Source organism: Chelonoidis abingdonii, chromosome 3 (assembly GCF_003597395.2).
Source record: "Chelonoidis abingdonii isolate Lonesome George chromosome 3, CheloAbing_2.0, whole genome shotgun sequence".
Taxonomy (NCBI): domain Eukaryota; kingdom Metazoa; phylum Chordata; order Testudines; family Testudinidae; genus Chelonoidis; species Chelonoidis abingdonii.
In genome coordinates, this window is record NC_133771.1 from 135,878,496 (window position 1) to 135,893,902 (window position 15,407).

The 15,407-nt window shown below is 40.6% G+C and overlaps 1 protein-coding gene and 1 long non-coding RNA gene across 2 annotated transcripts in view; one reads left to right on the top strand and one right to left on the bottom strand.

Annotated features, from left to right (window-relative positions):
• LOC142046593 (uncharacterized) overlaps positions 1-15,407 on the top strand; it is a 782,351-nt gene that overhangs the window by 497,313 nt on the left and 269,631 nt on the right. The gene's annotated exons all lie outside the window — the stretch shown is intronic.
• The window catches only part of GALNT2 (polypeptide N-acetylgalactosaminyltransferase 2), a 166,117-nt gene that overhangs the window by 149,733 nt on the left and 977 nt on the right, over positions 1-15,407 (bottom strand). The window lies entirely within an intron of this gene.

A 15,407-nucleotide genomic window follows, 5' to 3' on the forward strand; every position in this document is an offset into this window, starting at 1 on the left:
GGCAGCAGAGTGTCACTATAAATCGGCTCGCATGCCGCCTTTGGCACGCATGCTGCAGGTTGCTGACCCCTGATCTAATCTGACCTCCTGTATATAATACAGGCCACTGGAGTCCCTTTAATTAATTCCTGTCTGAATTAGAAACATTGCTTTTAGAAAAACATCCAATCTGGATTTAAATATTTCCAAGCCTCAAAGCAAAAATGTAAGGTGAAGCAGATTGTTTAGCATAAGTAATTAGTACATATTGTAAGGGACCATTCAAGACAAAATGGCCCATTAACACCTGGGACCAGTACACCTAAAACTACACAGCATGTTAAAACAACGATCAAAACTGAGGCCATATCTACACTACAAAATTAGGTTGATCTAACTCATGTTGGCATATAGACAACACAGTTTTAGAATCACTTGTGAGCGTGCACACTTGGCTCCTTGGGTTGGCGGTCTACACTGACACTGCATTGACCTAATTACATCGAGGGTGACTCTACACCACTCAGCGAGGTGGCGTTACTAAACTGGTGTAGAGAAGGACTTAAATTGAGTCCTGCTGACGTAAGGGAAGACACTTCCACAGCTAGGTCAATGCAATGCAGCTTATGTCGACCTAACCATGTAGTACAGAGGAGGCCCAAAAAGTGTGCTAATAAAATTTACAGATCTCACAAAGCTGGGAGGTGTAACCAATATGGAGGAGGACCAGAACATCATACAAGAAGATCTGCATGACCTTTTAAACCGGAGTAACAGAAAGGGGATGAAATTTAATAATGAAAAGTGTCAGATCATGCATTTAGAGACTAACAAGAATTTTTGTTATAAACTGGGGACTTATCAGTTGGAAGTGACAGAGGAGGAGAAAGACCTGGATGTACAGGTTGATCACAGGATGACTACAAGCCATCAGTGTGATGTGGCTATGAAAAAAGCTAATGGAGTCCTAGGATGCATCAGGTGAGGTATTTCCAGTAGAGACAGGGAAGTGTTCACGCCATTATACAAGGCACTGGTGACCTCATCTAGAATACTGTGTGCAACTCTGGTCTCCCATGTTTAAGAAAGATTAATTCAAACTGAAACAAGTGCAGAGAAGGGCTACTAGGATGATCCAAGGAACTGAGTATCCAGTATTGAGGTTTTCCAAGAGTTTGGCTAATTTAGCCTAACCAAAAGAAGGCTATGGGGAAACATGATTGCTCTTTATAAATACATCAGAGGGATAAATACCAAGGAGAGAGAGGAGTTAAGGTAAATGCTAATGTGGACACAAGAACAAATGACTATAAACTGAGCATCAATAAATTTAGGCTCAAAATTAAATGAAGGTTTCTAATCATCAGAAAACTGAAGTTCTGGAACAGCCTTCCAAGCGGAACAGTGAGGACAAAAACCTAACTGGCTTCAAGACTGACCTTGCTCAGTTTATGGAAGGGGTGGTATGATGGAATGGCCTATGATGGCATGTGGCCCACTGGCAACTGACAGTAGCAGAAATCCCTAACTGCTGAAGATGGGACTCTAGATGATTTCTTTTCCAGGTAGCTGCCTGGCAGGTCTAGGGACTAGGGACTAACTGATGGCCATATTTGTGGTCAGGAAGGAATTTTCCCCCAGGTCAGACTTGCAGAGACCCTGTGGGGTTTTCGCCTTCCTCTGCAGCACAGGACACAGATCACTTGCAGGTTTAAACTAGTGTAGATGGTTAATACTCTATAACTTGAAGTCTTTAAACTATGGTTTGAGGACTTCAGTAACTCAGACAGAGGTTAGGGGTCTATTTCAGGAGTAGGTGAGGTTCCGTGGCTGCAATGTGCAGGAGGTCAGACTAGATGATCACGATGGTGTCTTCTGACCTTGATGTCTATGAGTATGGAAAAGCTAGCAGAATAGTTAGACTTCTTTTGTAAGAGGGGTTTTGTGATATTTTGAGCATTACCAAAAGGCATCCGTACATGGGTCAGTAATTTTACTACAACACTTACAACAGAATCAGACAGCCACACATTAAGACAGTTTTTACAGGAGGAATCCTAATATGGATATGGAGTAATTAAGACCATGTACTTTAACTAAGAAAGGTAATGCTCACAAAAAGGGCTGAATTTTACAGCCAAGCCTATGTAGTTTACCATGTTGGACACTGTGATCAGAAGACTTCGCCTTCTGTGAGTGAAAGGATGAGATACGGCATCCTCCTTACCCTGTCAGTCATTCTAGATCAGTGCTTTAAAATTAATTGGCAGGAACTGTCTTTGTGACAGACAATACCAGGAACAACTGCTCTAACGACTGCTAACAAGAAACTAATAAGCACACAAAAAAAGAGCTGGGAACAAGATGACAGAACTATATGCAATAAAGACTTCGCATCCAGATATGCAGTAAATAATTATTACAGCTCCCAAAACTGGAAGTGATATTTGACGCCACCTCAGAATATTAAGCCTTCTTGACGTTTATTTTAGTATCAGAGCATGTTTCAATGATTGCAGAAGGTCAGTCAGATACAGGAAACAAGAAGCAGTTTTATAATATGAATCTTCGATTCAGGACAAGCATGTATTATGCAGGAGAGAAGAGGGGGAAAATAAACCATATTGCAACACAAACAAATATGGTGATACCACAGCCAGTGTTCCCTCTAATTTTTCCCACCCATATGCGGAATGAATTTTGTTATGTGCAGTGATATGACGCTGATGTGTCACATATCACCTCCATATTGGTGCACATAACAAAATTTATGTGGTGGGGGTGGGGCTGAGGGGTTCGGAGTGCGGGAGGGGGCTTAGGGCTGGGGCAGAGGGTTGGGTGCAGGGGGTGAGGGCTCTGCCTGGGGGTGCAGGTTCTGAGGTGGGGTCAGAGATGAGCAATTTGGGATGCAGGAGGGTGCTCTGGGTCTATGGCAGAGAGAGAGGACTCTTCCCTCCCGCCCCCCAGCCCTCTCTTCCTGCAGAAGCACTTGGGCTGGGGCTGCAGGATAAGCGCCTCCCCTCCCCCGGCACCTGAAGGTCTGGACCAGGGCTAGGTTCAGGGAGCAGTGCTCCAGCCGCGACAGGTCTGGGCCGGGCCTGGGTTTGGAGAGGGGTGCCCTGGCCGCAGCTGGGTCCAGGCTAGGGTAGAGGCGCTCCACTTGGCAAGTTGGGGGCCGGATGCGCTATGTTGGAGCTGGGGAAGGGGGCACCCATCCCCCACCACAGCAGTTCCCCAGATGGGTTTCCTGAGTGCCTGCGTGACACTAAATAGGTTGCTGGTCTACTTTGACAGCTAGTTTCCTAGTTAATTGATTAAGATGTGACTAAAGTAGGGCATTTCTTAAGAAACAAAACAAAACAGCAATTAGACACAGCAGCATTGGAAACTAATGTAGACAGGACCACAAACTGCCAACCCCGTTTTTATCACTGTTTCAGTAACCCCTTTGAGAGCAAGCTCTTCAGGACAGAAAGTCTATTATGATTTTACAGTGTTTAGCACAAGACTGGGGTTCTAGGCAATACAAATAATGATAGTCAAACCAGTACTAAAGACAATTTTGGCAGCCTTTTTACTGGAGTTTCCATCATTGCTAAACCAGTGTTCATAATGGTGAGAAGTTTTCCCAAGAGAGTCCCTGCACTAGACAAGATCTTAGAAATTTCTAGGAAAATATACACTATTTCAGTTACTTGAAAATATTGACATGATGAGTGTAAACCAACACAATGCTGTGTTCTTGCCTTTGCAAACAGCCTGAAACAAACCTAAGATGTATGAATCATCCCAGTCATCTCAATGGGTTAAGTGTAACCTCAATGATTTTTTTTTAAATTATGCTTTTGCTTTTACTTACACGTTTACTGTATAGAAACAATGCCTTTCAGGCCTTAATTGTTTTTAAACTCAGAAATACTAGGAACATCAAATCTGGTCTTACCTGGGTTTGCTCGAAAATTTTTGGAAGATCTTGGGGATGTTTTTGAGGCATAGCACATTACCTTAAGGTTTTAAAAGTTTGCAAAGGCTTTCTATATCATAGATATCAGTCACTGCAGGAGAGTCAAGCATTAAAATAAAAACAATTTGAAGAGTCTAAACATCCATTCCCTTCAGTTGCTCACTTTTGACTTTCTTGGCTCTTGTGTTACCACTAATTCTCCAGTCAAGAGTCTTGCAGCCTAGAAAGGATCTGAATTTCTGATGCTAGGCTGCCACAAAAAAGAAGAAGTTTCAGATGTGTTTTTCCGCCCCCACTCTGCTGTAATGAGCACACACCCAAGTTTCTCTTCCACCCTCCCAAACAACCCATATGCACATCACCTTTAAATGTGAAATCTGAAGATGACACTGTAAACATCACTTAGCTATTTCAATGCTGATCACTTTTAGTAGAAATTTATTAGCTAGATGTTTATCTCACAATCCTCAAGTGGCAAAAGACCCAAATGTCCCCTATCCAGTTGCCAAAACATCCACCTTCACCCCAACTACTTTCTATGATGTAAGTAACAAATTTTAAAACTGAAAACTCGTGGGCAACATAGGAAATTAAATTTAATATCAGAACAAGGGGGCTACTGTATTTGAATTCTCATTTAAAAAAGGAAATTTTAATGAATTAACAATTACGAATGTCTTGCCTGCCACCACTACCTAAAGTCTTTGGCTCTGAACTACAGTCTGGCATAGGGCATTAACTCACATGGTACTGTATACCATGGACCTAAGTAATAACTACCATCTTTTCCAAAGGGGGTTTTGTGGCAGGAGGCAGAGTATTTCTGTATATATCCAACAGGAAGAAAAATGGTTCAACAAGTAATCAGTCCTTTTTGACACTGATTTATCATTTTTAAGAGGTATTAAGAATAGTTCTGAAGAATCTGGTAAATGATAGAACCATTCCAAAGATTTCACAAAGGGTCTTTTTTGTATGTGTTACAATTATTATTTTGTCATTTAGCTGTCATATGCAGAAAACTTCAAAAGAAAGCCAATGCTGAACTGATGGAACTAAAAAGAACATTTCCTAATTAAAACTTCAAAAAAGTATCAACTAGTGTATTAAGTATGGGTAATAACTGCTCCACAAATTAAATCAGTTGCCAATTTGTTAAAATTAATCACACAGTAAAAACTGCATCTCAATGGGATTTTCATGGCAAAGTGACAGCCTAAAAAACCTAACAGTCTTCTCAGAACACAAGTATGAAAAATTCAAGAACAATAAAATGAGAGCCATACTTCAGAAGTTGCTCAGCTTATACAATGCAACGTTATAGAATAGCATCTGGCAAAATCTAGGAGCTGGCACATAGTAAAAAACTGAGCAAATTTACTGATTATGAAGGATGCTGAGTAGACAGCCATGAATACTAAAATGGTCCACTTCTTGACAGAACAGATATAATGGTAGAACCAATAACACAGGCTCTCTTGCACTGCCTGGCCAATGTGCCTCAACACTAATCAGATGAAATCGTTGCTAGCCAATGAAAAGATAATTCACCCCGAGATTAACTCTCATTGTCCTTTCTGTCGAGTCTGCTAGTTGTAGTAGAGGTTTTGTGATCCAGATATTTACTAATACACCTCCACCCCAATATAACATGACCCGATATAACACGAATTTGGATATAATGCAGTAAAGCAGCAAGGAGCCCCGGGCCCTTTAAAGCGCCACCCCAGCTCCACTGCCAGAGTTCTGGCAATGATTTTAAGGGTCTGGGGCTCCCTGCAGCAGCTGGAGCACTGCGCCCTTTAAATCACCTCCGGGAAAGCCGGTCCAGTCTGGCACAGCATACCAGCTCTTGCCGGTACACCGTACCTACTTACTTTCACCTCTGGTTTCACCTATAACACGGTGAGATTTTTTGGCTCTCATGTTATATCAGGGTAAAGGTGTAGTTGGACAGAGATCTTTGATCACTTAGGCCAATAGGTTTCAATTTTTTCATTTACAGACCCCTAAAAAATTTCTAATAGGTGTGCAGACCCCTTTGGAAATCTTAGACGGTCTGCAGACCCCCAGTGGTTCATGGATCACAGGCTGAAAACCACTGATTTATGCCAACACACCATCAGATGGCAACAACTTGATGCCAAATCAAACTGGTTAATAAGTAGTAAAATTTCCATCACTTTACCAAGGCATTAAAGCAGCCAGTCTCAATGTGCATTATTAAGTGTTAAGATGATTGGAAAAATCTAAACAGAAGCAAAGAATCAAAAACTGGCCACCACTCCATTAACAATCCTTGTAGTTCAAGCATCATGCTGAAAGTGTACTTACTGCCTGCTCTTAAACAAACAGGACTAAGAGATCACAACAGTTTATTTTAGTAGCCAAAAATAATCAGTACAACTGAAATTATTTTCAAGTGGCTAAATATAAGGAACCTCATACAATGAGGAAATAGATATTTTTTGATCAAGTCATCTGTCTGAGGATTCATACGTAACACCATTTGTTACCTGGGATTATCTGAACCCAAAGCTATGCTAGCTAATCTCTGTTTTTCAGGTGGTGTCAGAAAATAAATTAGTGGGGGACACAGCACCTCTATCTGATTTGTACACACAAGAGTGCTTCCACTCAAAAATCCTTGTTTTCACTGGAGTACAAAATCACACATCAAAACTAGCAATATAGAAGCAGCCCAAATATAGTTACCTAAAATTTGAGGTGGTGCCAAGTGATTAAGCAGCAGGGTTCCGGTGGCCAGACTTTCTCCCAGCCACTGGGGAGTTTGACGCCAGCCTCCTAGTTCATAGAAAATCCAAACTTCTCCAAAGTACACTCTCTAACTAAACTCTTTATAGGTTCTCTCTGGACCAAGCACTTAACTCATAACAGCCTCTAATTACAATCTCCCTAGTAACACCAAATAATTCATCATTCTACTTATCAAAGCAACTTCAGCAAGAAACTTACAAACACAGGTAGCCAGACCACAGTCAGCTATTCCCACTCCCTTTCCCCCACCCCCCATGAGCCTATCCTTTCACTTTATCTATCTTAGTTAGTAACACCGCAATTGTGCAGATGTTTTTGTTCTATCTACCTAAACCAAGGCCAGAATTTTCCTGACTCTGTGTTGTCCTCACTTCCAGCTTGGTGGCTAGGTGCACAACATGCCCATGGTTATGTCAAGTCCAGTTCTCACATAACATGTTAGCTTTGTACCATTCCTTTGTATAACCTGTCCACAACTGAATCCTTTGTATTTCAAGCACCTCTGGTACATGGTGCAACAGGGAATCAAGAATCTATGAAATTTCTTGCCAATGCCTGCCCCCCATGCATACTGTAGGGAGGTTTTTGCTCATTTTTTTCAAGTTACATGAAGGTGTTTGTGCAAAAGTGTATCAAAATATTACAAGAAAAATTAGTCACGCAGAACGACCATGTTTTGATAAAAGTGTACATTGAGTAGTAGAGTTTCTGGATGCAGGTAGTTCTTAAATTCATTGGAAAACATAATCCCAACTATACATATACAATGAGAGAGTCTAAATTAGCTGTTACAATCCAAGAAAGAGATCTTAGAGTCACTGTGGAGAGTTCTCTGAAATCATCCAGTCAACATGCAGCAGCAGTCAAAAAAGCAAACAGAATGCTGGGAATCATCGAGAAAGGGACAGATAATAAGACAGAAAATATCATATTGCCTCTGTATAAATCCATGGTACACCCACATCTTGAATACTGCATGCAGAGGTGATCGCCCCATCTCAAAAAAGATATACTGGAATTGGAAAAGGCTCAGAAAGAGTAACAAAAATTATCCACAGTATAGAACGGCGTCCATATGAGGAGAGATTAAGAAGACTGGGACTTTTCAGCTTGGAAAAGAGATGACTAAGGGAGGATATGATAAAGGTCTATAAATCACGGGTTGTACAGAGAAAGTAAATAAGGAAGTGTTATTAATTTCATTTGGTGGCCTCCTGTTCTTGTATTATGTGAAGGAATAAATAGGTAGCAGGTTTAAAACAAACAAAGTATTTTTTCCACACAATGCACTGTCAACCTCTGGAACTCCATGCCAGAGGGTGTTGTGAAGGCAAATACTATTACAGGGTTCAAAACAGAGCTAGATAGATTCATGGAAGATAGCCACCGATGGACCTACTAGCCAGGATGCGCAGGAATGATGTCCCTAGCCTCTGTTTGCCAGAAGCTGGGATTGCATGACACAGCATGGATCACTTGATGACAACCTGTCGGTTCATTCCCTTTGGGGCACCTGCCATTGGCCACTGTCAGAGGACAGGATACTAGGCTTGATGGACCTTTGGTCCGAACCAGTATGGCTATTCTTATGTTAAAAGTCTCCTGGGATGGAAATTCCATAACTTCCCTAGGCAATTTATTCCATTGCTTAACTACTCTGACAGTTAAGAAGTTTTTCCTAATGTCCAACCTAAATCTTTAACTGAGAATACCTTAATATGAGGAAAGTAGTTGACAGCACAGATGGGAAAGAAGTGCATTTTGTATGGATAAAAGCAAAAGATTCAATAGAAAAAAAACTGCCATCATATTTATATCAGACAGGCATCAGAAATCAAACAGTATTTTTGGAAGGAGCTGGCACATCTTATGAGCATGGATGGTGTTTACACTAAATCTTGTAATGCATGACTGTCAAGAAACTGAACCAGGCATAGTGCTTATGCCTCACATCATTCATTCTCTACACTTTTTAAACCACATCACTCCATGGGGCCATTTCCATTCACAGAAGAACCCTAAATACTAGGAGCAACGTCACTACAGTTTTAAAGTTGATGTATACAGAAACCATAGTGAAGCAGCAAATCAAAGTGGAATATGGAATAATACTTTGAGAATTACAACTATTAAACCTCACAATAGCCATGCAAAATGGAGACTAAAAGACAAGCAGTCTAAGAGACTTGCTCAAGAGGATACACCATGTTCATGGAAGACCTATGAATAGAATCAGTCTTGTTTCCCCAGTTCCCTGATCTAACCACTAGACAATTCTCCCTACACATCTACCATACTTAACTCGAGAGTGGTATCATCAGCACTGAGACCAAAGACAATCACTAAACTGAAGAACAAAAGCAACAGGTGTCTTGCAGTTAAATATCAGTTTCCCACGACCTCCCCATGCAAATGTGAGGTTTCCCATCAAAATATCACCTCAAAGAGTACCGAGGAAACAGGGAAAGAGCCTATTACGTAATTCTGGCCTGTCACTGCAAGTGAACCTAGTTTCACACAAGACAAGTTCCATGAGGGTGACTGACTAAAACTACCACTGACTGACAAAAATGACTCAATGTCTAAGCATACTAAAATAATTCTGTAAAATGAGACTTTAATAAACGGAAAATACATATAACTACATTTTCAAAAGACTTATGTACTGCAGTGAAAGAAGAAAAGCCTTGGTGGCACAGTAATTAAATAATACAATTCCCTTTTAAATGAAGAACTGCAAATTACAAGAAGAAAACACATGACCTATTACTATGGATTCGATTTAATCACGACGGTCATGGAAGTCATGGAATGCGTGACTTCCAACCACCGCAGGCTGCAGTCATGGAGGCCGCTGGAAGCTGCAAGGTCCCCTGCCACCCGCTGAGGCAGGAAGCTGTGGAGTACCGCTGCCACCTCCGGTGCCCCTGCAGCCCCCTGCCACCATGAACAGCGGGGGAACCTCCAGAGCTCCCTGCTGCTAGGGGGCAATGCTGCAGGCAACCCCCACAAGCTCCCTGATGCCAGAGGGTGACGCTGTGGTCACGAAGCTCCACCGAGCTCCCAGCAGGGGAACCCCCGAGCTCTGGGCCAACAGTGGCAGTAGGGAACCCCCGAGCTCCATGCCACTGTGGCAGCTCCTAGCCCCCAATCGGTGGTGGTGAACCCTGAGCTCCAACTCCTGTAGACAGTGAGAGACACTCGGAGCTGCAGGCAGCAGGGGTACCCTGCAGCCCCCAGCTGCTACAGGCAGCTCTTAGTCCCTGCAGCTGCCCCTCTTGAAGTAGTGTGGGGAGCCACAGATCCCCATTTTGTCAGAGATATTTTTATTAAAAGTTAGGGATGAGTCACTGTTTCCATCAATTTTCTGTTTTGTCCATGACTTTTACTAAAAATATCCACCAATGTTACCTCCAAAACAGAAAGGAGCATCATTTGTCTTCTAGTTCCATGCTCTTTTTAGAAAGTTAAGAACTCAAGAAGAGCAAAGAGCCATACAGAACTAGTTAAGGTACCTGTTCAAGATTAAGAATAGCCAAATTATCCTAACACTGAGATACTAACAAACCAAATCCAAGAACACATAGTATAAGGAGTTGATATTATTTCAAATGATAGCAGCCTAAACTCAAACTCCCTGTGTGGCTATATGTTCAGAATCCTCAAGTTATAAAATGGGTGGAATGGGTTACATATATCCTCACACACAAGTAACAGAGGCCAAGTTGAGAAGGCTCCCTGCAGATACCATACTTTTTTTAAAACAAGTTTTCCCCAGAACAGCCCAGGGCCTCTATAGGGACACTGTCAATCAAAAATGCCACTTATCAGGAAATTTCATTTTGCTGACAAAAGTAACACCTAAGACTACAATAACTGAAAAACTAGACAAAAACACATTTCCTTTTGTTTCCACTTAAACCTACAAAAATGAATTTGAAATGTCATATTTCTATATGTAGTTCTCATTCTCTCCTTCATACTTGTTATACGTGTTTCATTTAACACTATTTTACTTAATGTCCTGGTTTAAAAAAACAAAACAAAACTGCATTATAAAGATATGCTGCATTTGCTAATGGGCACAACGCTAAAGTCCTGTCATTCTTCAGCTACCATAGAAGCACCCCATCCCCTGATCTTGATTTACTTTTAATCAACAGATATACTCTTGAGTTAAGGCATCACCTTTTCCTTTGATTCATTCCTTTTCTGCTTGCTCCATGGTAAACCAACCTATCAAGAATCTGTCCATTTCAGAAAAGCAGAACAGGAAAAAAAGATGGGGCGTGGGGGGAGAACTGTAGAGAGGAGTCACACAACCAGCTCAGGAATAGCCTGCTTCCCTATGGCTCAGCTAATTATAATTCTGAATCCACTCAACTTTACTAGACTACAAACATCCTGGAATAACAGAGATTAACAGGTCTTGGAACCATTTTACAAGTTTTTTTAGTTTGACCTTTAAGACTACCCTGCAGAGTTACCCATCTGATAAGCTGAGAAGCTCCTAATTCTACTTGCGGTGTAGTGGCCCCCCACCCAATTATCAGAGACTCTTTAGGTGAAAATAACGAGGGACCCTCCAACTGCTGCTCTTTGGAGGGGGAAAAAGGGGGAGCTTCTGGCCTGATAGACCCATTCTCTTCCACAGCTGTAGAAAGACAAGCAATCAGCCAGGGAAATCCTAATATGTTTGGGTAACAGTCTTTTTATGATTGCCTTACACCTACACATTACCTTGAGCAGCAAATGACTGTTCCTGTAAAATATTACCTGAGTAATAATCAGTACACCATTCTGTAGCTCCAACAGAAGATGTATTTTCCTGCTTTGAAAATGAGAACAGTCATGAAAGTTTATTTGTTCTGAATGAGAATGAATAGGCAGAACTTGCTGGCAAAAGAGTGCTAAATAAATCACAGAAGTATGATTACTTACTGTTTAAAAAGTAGCAAACATCCACATCATAAAAGGCAACTACTGTTTACCATCCCCCAAAATTGTACCCAAAATACTACAAAGTTTGTGTTTCTGATATGCCATGTTTATGTTTTTGACGTTCATCATTATTTAGCACATTACTTATATAAAACCCAAATAGCTTAATTCAATAAAAAGTATATACTACTAGCTACACACATTCTTTATAAGCCAGTGCAAGCACTGAAAGACCGCAAGTGGAGAACCAAAGAAACAGAAACACAAATTAAGGATGTCAGACAATTCTAATAAGGGAAAAAACTAAAGTCCTGGTTACTCAATGGGCCCAATCATGCACCTTAGTGAGCACCGTTAAAGTTGTGCTTTCTCCCAGGCTGCTCCACATCCTTGGGAGACACTTCCTATAAACACCCATAAAGCTACTTCATTAGCCACATTCAAACCCCTCCTAAGGGCTGTCTTCTACAAAAAAAACTTGACAAGTTAGGCTGTGCACAGACCACTATCTATCATGCTAACCAATACTGTTTCACTGTTTTCTTGTACTCCATCTGTTTATATCGGGGATTGGCAACCGTTGGCACACGACCAGCCAGAGTAAGCCCCCTGATAGGCCAGGTCAGTTTGTTTGGCCAAACCTGTGGATGCGGCAGGGAATCGCAGCTCCCACTGGCCATTCCAGGCCAATGGAGGCTTACCCTGGCGGGCCACGTGCCAAAGGTTGCCGATGCCTGGCCTATATACTTCAGTTGTCTCGTCTCATACTTGGATTGTGAACCCTTTGGGCAGGGACTGTCTTTTTGTTCTGTTTTGTACAACACGTAGCACAATAGGGTCCTGGTCTATGACTAGGGCCCCTAAGCTATAATTACACAAATAATCAATAAGGATACTGAAGTCAGTGGGAATTGTTTGACCTCATCACCTCGCAGTACATGTTCCCTAGATTTGTACTTAGTCATCCTAATACAAGAATACGTTCTTTGTATGAATGAAATCTGAGTAATTTGCATCCTAACTTTTAATTATATAATTATGAACCATCCTTTTCCCATTTCTGTAATTTGTAGACTGAGCAAGTCAAGAATTCAGTCTACTAAAACTGCTATTCCACGAGAGACTCTTATAGATTCATAGACTCTAGGACTGGAAGGGACCTCGAGAGGTCATCGAGTCCAGTCCCCTGCCCACATGGCAGGACCAAATATTGTCTAGACCATCCCGGATAGACATTTATCTAACCTACTTTTAAATATCTCCAGAGATGGAGATTCCACAACCTCCCTAGGCAATTTATTCCAGTGTTTAACATACCCATACAGTTAGAACTTTTTCTAATGTCCAACCTAAATCTCCCCCGCGCAGTTTAAGCCCATTGCTTTCTGTTCTGTCATTAGAGCTAGATGACAATTTTTCTCCCTCCTCCTGATGACACCCTTTTAGATACCTGAAACGCTGCTATCATGTCCCCTCTCAGTTCTTCTCTTTTCCAAACTAAACAAACCCATTCTTTCAGCCTTCCTGTCATAGGTCTGTTTCTCACAGACCGTTTTTAATCCGATTCTTGTGCCGTTCTCTAAACCGTCTCCAATTTCTCCACATCTGTCTTGAAATGCGGTGCCCAGAACTGGACACAATACTCCAGTTGAGGCCTAACCAGTGCAGAGTAGAGCAGAAGAATGACTTCTCCTGTCTTGTTTACAACACACCTGTTAATGCATCCCAGAATCACATTTGCTTTTTTTGCAACAGTATCACACTGTTGACTCATTTAGCTTGTGGTCCACTATGACCTCTAAATGTCTTTCTGCCATACTCCTTCCTAGACAGTCTAGGAAAGAATATGACAGCAAAAGTCTTCTGTGCTTTTGCCATTCTGAAATAGTTTTAGAGCAGTTAGGACTACAGAGTCATCTAGACCAAGAAATTCACCACAGCAGAATTTCTATTCATAAAACTAAGTGTGTGTTTTTGCTTTATTTCAGGATCTGACATTTTAAGTCAATTAGTCTTTTACTGATATTTCAAAAGCAATTACATTCACACACCTCTTCCTCTACTTACATTCACTAAACCATTCTAAGGGTTGGGATTAAATTTTATGCTTCGCTGACAGAAAATAGAATCCTAAATCACCAATCTATGTATGACTATTAATTTCCCCCACTTGTTTCTTATGACCCCAATACCTATTTTCCTCTGTACCAGGCATTACTTTAGTCTTGCATATTTTAAATCCAGTGCTAAGACCCTATCCATGTTTATTAACTCTCCTCATTTTTCAGCTTCTCTTTGCTGTAACTCTCTCAACTGTTCAGACTCACTGAATTTTGTATGGAATGATAACTGGTTATGAAATGTGCTAAAAAGGATCAACATCACAGCCCTCAATATTAATACAGTTAAATAATGTGTCAAGTATCCTTCCCTTGATAGTAATTTCTCTAAATATTAAGATTTTTGTCTTAGCTAACTTTCCCTGCCTCCATTATATACTATCAGCAGCCTATTTTTACTTACTAAATACACTTGCATGGACACTTAAAGAGCTTTTTAAGACCACTGCCCTAATTCCATCACATGCTAGACCTATTTCAGTTATGAGCCCCCTGTATCTGTTTAAGGAGAATGAGAGTTTGTATTTACAGTTATACACTAATATTTAGTTACAACATTAAAGTTTTATTTCAGTAATTACGGTATAGTAAATTCATTTTGAACTATGAAAAGATAGCATGGCAAGACATTAACTCAGATGCAGACCCTGATGCTACAAACTCTTAGTCATGGAACTAACTATTTTACTTCAAGATTTACTGTAGGATCTGTCCCTCATCAGATTTCTATCATGAAAATAGCTATTCATCTATGACTCAGACTCCAATCAACGTTAATGGGAAATACAGACCCATCTTGTAATTGTGAAACACTACTTCAAAAATAATTAAGGTTTGGATTTAAAAGGCCACTTCCTAGCTAAACAATATTACCCTAGTTTTTTGTTTTTTTTTACATGATGTGACATGAGCATATGTACAAAATAAACATTCTGACAATTTTGCTACACCTACCCATAACTTCTTCAAAACTCAAAACTTCCTGGCTTTGCTAGTCTTAACAACATAAAACTTATTTTAAATATTTTGTTAATTTGACTCTACAAAAATTAAAGTTTCATATTTTAAATTCTGTCTAAAGATCTTTGAACCCACATGAAAGTGGACTATAAAAGTACCTAACCAAAGCCTGATATTTCCATGCATTTATTTCCATGATCAATGAAGTGTTGCAATATACTGTAAAATATTTATTTAAAAAGTCACAATTCATGATTACTTTAAATGACTTCTTAATTGTATCTAGTCAGGCAGTTTCAAAGCATTATTAATTGAACCATTAAACAAAAGAGATGAGCACCAGCTCAAACAAAGCTGGCATTTGAAAAGTCATTGCAAAACTAAACTGGGGGGGGGGGGGAAATCAACCTTTTAATCACATTATAATTGTGGGAATAAAGAAAAGCGCTAATCTGAGGTTTAGAAAAATGGAGAATAAGGGACAGGGAAATAAAAATATCCACTGCAGTAATTAAAATTATATTTATCCTCTCTAAGTTTAAAAGTGGAACAACCGAATCATTAACCTCTTCCACACACACAAAAAGGGAAGAGGATTACTACGAGAGGCTCTGCAACTGCCAAGGAGAGACGGAAAAGCAATGGTGGCAGAAGAGGAGCCAGGG